Here is a 6,747-nt window from a genome sequence, read left to right as displayed (position 1 = left end):
ACTACAGGGGAAGTCAGCACAACTGGACTAAACCAAAGCTAAGAAGTTTCCTGAATACAATCAAACACTTTGAGGGACAGAGTAGCAGGGGTAGGGGTCTGGGGACCATGTTTTCAGGGGACATCTAGGTGAAATGGCATAACAAAATGTTCTGTATCCTACTTTGGTGAGTGGCATCTGGGGTCTTAAAAGCTTGCAAGCGGCCATCTAAGATGATCAATTGGTCCCAACCACCTGGAGTAGAGGAGGATGAAGAACACCAATGACACAAGGAAAGTAGTAGTCCAAGAGACAGAAAGGGCCACATAAACCAGAGACTTCATCAGCCTAAGACCAGAAGAACTAGATGATGCCCGGCTACCACCGATGACTGCTCTGAAAGGGAACACAACAGAGAGTCCCTGATGGAGCAGGAGAAAGGTGGGGTGCAGAATTCAAATTCTAGTAAGAGGACCAGACTTAATGGACTGAATGAGACTGGAGGAACCCTGGAAAGCATGGCTCCTGGATTCTCTATCAGCTCAGAACTAAAACAATTTCTGAGGCCAACTCTTCAGACAGAGATTGCACTGGACTGTGGGACACAAAGTGATACTCATGAGGAGTGTGCCTCTTAGCTCAAGTAGATACAAGAGACTAAACGGACAGCTTCTTCTGGAGGTGAGATGGGAAGGTAGAGAGGGCTAGGAGCTGGCTGAATGGACAGGAGGAATTGGGTGGAAAGGAGGAGTGTGCTGTCACAGTATGGGGAGAGCAATTAGGGTCACATAACAATGTATGATTATATATACTTATATATACAAGTCACTGGTTTTGCTCCTCTGGAGAACTCAGACTAAGACAGTGACTTTTAGGAGACCAGTTTTGGCTGAGTTTAAGGTTCAAAGATTATCTCAGAGTGATAGTTTGGGAAGGTCATATTTAACCTCCATAGAATCCAGACATCTGGATTCCACAAGAATTAAAAACTCTGTTCCTCAATCCTTAACTTCTTTTGTAAATAAATTTTTTATATCAGCAATAATTATGTTTTATTGTGCATCAGCTTAAACATTCTTTTCAAAACCTTTGAGTAACTTAAAATCTTGAACCAATATTAAATCTGCTGATTTTCTGTTTCTCTAGTTTTTGTTTTTTCCTCTCTCTACAATTTTGTGTTTTTTCTTTGTTTCTGGTTTATCATGGTTAATATCTCATTTCCCATTAGTGATAGCAACAAATGGGAATTCAAATTTATGGTCTGATCATTTGGTAATCTTTGTAGACGGATAATGGAGATCTATTCTCTATGGAGAAGGAGATAATACAGAATGCCGTTTATTCTTCATTTTGTTTGTCTATTACTCTACCTGTGTACACCAATCAGTTAAAATTTCAGGCCTACCTGGTAGAACAGGTCTTTGAGATCTGGTCTGGAGAGTTTTTGTGTTTCTATATTTACTTTTGATCTGTGTCTAAATTGTAGAACTGAAGCTACAAGCACTCTGTATGTCTGTGATAGAGAAAGGCCTTGACTTGTCATGTGAGTATGAAATGCTTCCTACCTCTGAAAGGCATTTATAACTTGGACTATTATGTCTCTCAAATTAAAGGAGTTTTGCTCTGAGATAAACATGTAGAGATAAATAAGTATTCATATATATCAAATATTCCCCAAGTTCCCAGAAAATAAAAAAAAAACAGAATTTCTAATATTTTAAATGTGCTAGAATTAAAAGCCTCCAGAAACTGTTGGCTCAGAAATATTTTAAGAATTAAATTTCACATAATATTAAGGTACATGTTTGGCAAATCAGACTGACTTAATTTTTGTTTAAATAAATTGGCTATGTTTTTCTCTGAGTCATCAAAGTTAAGTATAATACAAGTTTATTTTTTATTTTATTTGGATTGTTTTCTCATGAAGAGACTAATTAGTCTGAACTTCCTAAATTTATGCACATTTATTGATCAAAACACCTAACAATATTCCTACATAATGTTTAAGATTATGAACTATGTAAATTTGTGTTAAAATAAATTGAATCATTATTTTGACAAACTTTCAAACTTTTTATATCAACAACAATTATGTTTTCTTGTGTGTCAACCTAAACATAATTTTCAGGATATTTTGTTGTTGTTAGTTGCTGTCTAGTTGGCTGCAACTCATGGCAAGCTTATGTATAACAGAACAAAACAATGCCCCATCCTGCACCATCTTCATGATCCTTGGTATGTTTGAGTGAATAGTTGCCGCTATTGTGTAGTGTCTTCCAACCTAGAGAATTCATCTTCTAGCACCATATCGGACAATATTAGGTTGTGATCCATAAAGTTTTTATTGGCTAATTTTTGGAAGTAGATCGCCAGGCTGTTCTTCTTAGTCTGTCTTAGTCTAGAAGCTCTGCTAAAACCTGTCTACGATGGTGACTCTTCTGGTATTTGAAATCCTCTGGCATAGCTTCAACATCATAGCAACACACAAGCCACCATAATACAACATGCTGACAGATGGGTGGTGGTCAAGATCTTTTGGTATCTTAAAACCTTGAACTAATATTAAATTGAGCTAATAAAAGGAACATACTGGATACAAGCATTGATTACTAACCATAATGTTAAGTTTGTTTACTTTTGCTGTTTATTTCAGATGCTATCTTTGGGTGTTGTTAATGAGGATGTTCATTTTTGTCACTTTAAGAAGGTATAAAAGATTAGGGAGCTGTAGAAAGCTGTGTTATGTGTATTTGAGATCTTTGATGGTCTGCTAAAATGCTTGTATGGGACAAGCAGTTCTCAATTACCTACCTCCCAATTCTCTCTGTAAAACAGATTATTTCCTTTGTTTAAAAGTAATTATAATAGTGACAAAGAAAAATAACTGTGCATTTTTGTTTTTCAAGGGAAACAGAATACTTTTGTTCTGAGCTGTCAGTTTGCTCCAGTGAGAATAAGCAAGAGCATACTGAAGGACAAAACTTCAGGAAAATGAATTTCATTTGCTATGGTTTAAAACATTCGAGTCTGAAAAAACTATGAACTCTATTAAAGTTTTGGTGAATTTTGGTCAGTTTTCATGGGTTTACTTCCTAGACTTATTGATTAATGCCTTCATCTACAGTGTGAAAAGTTATTCTTTACCATCTATGTGATCTGCCTAGAGATCAATGATTTTATGTCTTAACAGAATCAACCCTTTTGATTTTGCTCTCCCAAGATCAGATCCTAGATTTAGAAAATAGAAAGTAAAACTTCTAGAATATCATTTATACCTAAAGCTATTTTGAGATAACCCAGAGGGCCCATGAAAAATGTCAATGACTTAATTTACCTTATAAAGGGAAAGATGTTAGAAATAATTAGATTTGTTTGGTATGTTTCATAGTTCTTAACTAGCTTAACATTATTCTAAGAGCTGGATAGGAAGAATTAGCAAATAATAAAAAACACTCAGTCTTCCCTGAATTAAGTTTGAAGAGGTGAAATACTATCACTATAAACATTTCAAAAATTGTATGCTTCATGTGAAGGCTCTGGAGATTTCTCAGTGATGTCACTGTCCATAATGTATTTTTACCCTCAGAGAAAATGTTGATCAAACTCTTATGAAATAGTTATGTATCACACCCTGTCTTAATCTGGGTTCTCTGTTGTTGTTTTTCGGTGCTGTAATGGTTAAGATTGTGTGTCAACTTGGCTGGGCCATGATTCTCAGTAATTATATGTGATCACCCCCATGATGGGATCTGCTGTGAGTAGCCAATCAGTTGAATGGGAGTTTCCTTGGGGGTGTGGCCTGCATCTGAATATAAGTGGAAGCTCTGGCTTTTGCCCTCTGTGAATCCTGCAGCTGCCTCCTGTTCATCTGACCTCTAGTTATTGGGACATGAGACAGCAGTTTATCTGCTGATCTTGGGATTCATGGATCTTCACAGCCTGTGAGCAAAAGCCCTGCTCTCCAACATGCCGATCCTGGGTTCACCAGCCCCTGTGGCTGTGTGAATCAGGAGAAGCCTCTATCTGGATCTATGGACTTGGGACGTTCCAGCCTCTAAAATCGCCTGAGCCATTTCTTTGATATAAATCTCTGTCTATATATATTTATATGCTTTGCTGGTTTTGCTTCTCTAGAGAACCCAGCCTAAGATAGGTGCTGTCGAGTCAGTTTCAACTCATAGTGACCCTATGTACGACAAAACAAAACACTGCCCAGTCCTCTAGAGGAGCAAAACCAGTGAAACATATATGGAAATATATATAGAGAGATTTACTTCAAGGAGATGACTCACACAATTGTGAGGAAATCGTTCACACAATTGTAGGGGCTGGCAAATTCCAAATCCATGGGTCAAGTGGTAGGCTGGAGTCCTCTGCTGGCTCACAGGGTTGCAGAGGTTGGCAAATTCAAAATCTGCAGGTCAGGTGTCAGGCTGGAGACTTCTACAGGTTTATGCCCCAAGAATTGGAGGTCAGGCAACAAGAAAAGTATAGTGGAGGTAAAGAGGGAGAGAGAGAGAAGGGGAGGGAGGAAGTGAAGGAATAAGGAAATGCGGGAGGGAAGGAGAAATCAAGTTTTTCCAGAAGATCCATTTATATACTAGAAGCAGGCCACAACCCCAAGGAAACTCCTCTTTCAACTGATTGGCTTATCACATCAGATTGCATCATAGAAAGTAATTACATTTTGGAAGAGGACCCAGTCTAGTGTCTACCAAACCACTGAGATTCATAGCCTAGCCAAGTCGACACATAGCATTAAACAACACATATGCCAATAGAGAATTCTATATTCCCTACTTTCTGATACTATTGGTTACTATAATAAGTTAACCTCAGCCTTTTAGTCATTGTCATCTACAAATAATATTTCTTTTATTCTGATTCTTGCCTGAAGACACTTTAATAAGCTACAAGCTAGGGTTTGTGTCTTCATTAAAATACAAGACTTTCCGGACTCCTGGCAAAATGGCGCTCTAGTCAGAAGCACTACGCTGTCCGTCCACAGCAAAGATCTGAAAAACTCAGCCAAACAGAGAAAACAGCAATCCTGAAACCCTAAACATCAAATGAAGAGTTAAAAAACTCAGCCAAGCACAAAATGGAATAAGAAACTGACAGATGACAGAGAGCAAGGAGACATACATGGAGAGGTCCCCTATCAGCTAACACAGCACGGATCCACCATCTTGGAATCCTATCAGAGACCAGCAAATACAGGGTATGAGAAAGCAGCTTCACGTAGCTTCCAGAAGGAGACAGAACAATCAGTTAAGTGGTGATATAGGCTTTCCCACCACCCACCCTTCTTCACCCCAGCTTGGCCTCCTCTGCTTCCCACGGCTACAGTCTCTTGGCCAGGAAGCACCGGCTACTTGGATTCCATCCACCCATACTGGCCGACTCCCTGCGTGCCATTTGTTGGCTTCTGGTGTTGCTTTTTTCCACTTCTTTTGATTTCTTCCCTACCTCTCACTACCTCCCCCTCCTTTTGCCCAAATATGTGGCTCCATGTACCATCTTTGCTTCTTCCTGAGGGGCTGTGGAGATCTGTTCAAGGGTGGAACTGCTTCCTGGCCCATGCTGCCATGCTGGTGGGATCCCAGGGCTTTTGTTTGTTTGTTTGTTTTGAATTGTTTGTTTTCTTTTTCTTTTCTTCAGTTGGCAGCCCGTTCTGGCCAGGCAGTGCTTCACGACTTGGGACTTATGCCCTCAGCTTACGCAGACACGCAGAGGGATCCCTGAGAGCATTTCTTTTCTCATGGTTATTTTTGTTTGTTTGTTTTTTTCTGTTTTTTGGGGGGTTTATCTTGTTCTCTATTTTTTTAATTAGTTTTGTTTTCTTTTCCCTCTCTTTTCCTTTTTGTCTTTCTTCATTACTCAGTTTCTTGTCTCTCTATACCTTCCTTCTCTTCCTGTCCTATGAATACCTGGTGCTGAGTGACACCGCTACGCCTCCTAGCCAAGCTGTACTTCAACACCTGGGAACAACTTCCCCAGACCTCGTAGCCACACCAGTGGGATCCCTTGGATCTTTGCTGTTCTTTCCCCTTTCTGATTTTTATTTATTCATTCTTTTCTTTTCTTTATTCTTCTTCCCCCTTTTTTTTTTCTCCATTTCATAGTCTCTCATCTCTCCACTCCAACGGCAAGCTCCCCTAGCACTCTTTTTTGTTTGTTTGTATGTTTTTGGCTCCTGTTCCTCTCTCCTCTCTCCCATACCTATCTTAGCTCCACATGTCACAATCTCCTCCCTCCATCCTGCCTACCGGCATGGTGCACTTAACATCACACCACCAAGCAGCACAGACACAGCCTACTGGAACCTGCCCTGCACTGATTACTGACCCACCCTGGTGGCTGCAGTAAGTGCCACAAACAACCTGTCCCAGCAACTTCTCTTCAGCTAGAACTGCCCTGCTGTACCATATCTGAGCGACTGACCCTGCCAGCTGGAGAAGGAGACGAAAAGTATGCCCACAGACGAGCAGGCAACAAAGAACACACAGCCTGCCTGCTCACACATAGCCAAATTAAAAAAAAAAAGGACAAAACAAACAAATCTACAATCAATAAACTAGAAAAATAACTACTGAATGCCCCAAAGACAGCAGACAATATCAAAACATTTACAAAAACAAGACAGGATAGTTCCAGCAGGCATCAAAAATAAAACACTAGATGACTTTCCAGTAGAAGAATAGGCACTAGAACTACCTGATAGGGAATTCAAATCTCTAATACTCAGAATTATCCAAGAGTTGAAGC

The sequence above is a fragment of the Trichechus manatus genome, unplaced genomic scaffold (assembly GCF_000243295.1).
Source record: "Trichechus manatus latirostris isolate Lorelei unplaced genomic scaffold, TriManLat1.0 scaffold00073, whole genome shotgun sequence".
Lineage (NCBI taxonomy): Eukaryota > Metazoa > Chordata > Mammalia > Sirenia > Trichechidae > Trichechus > Trichechus manatus.
The sequence above is the reverse complement of the archived record's forward strand: the minus strand, read 5'-3'. Positions refer to the sequence as shown.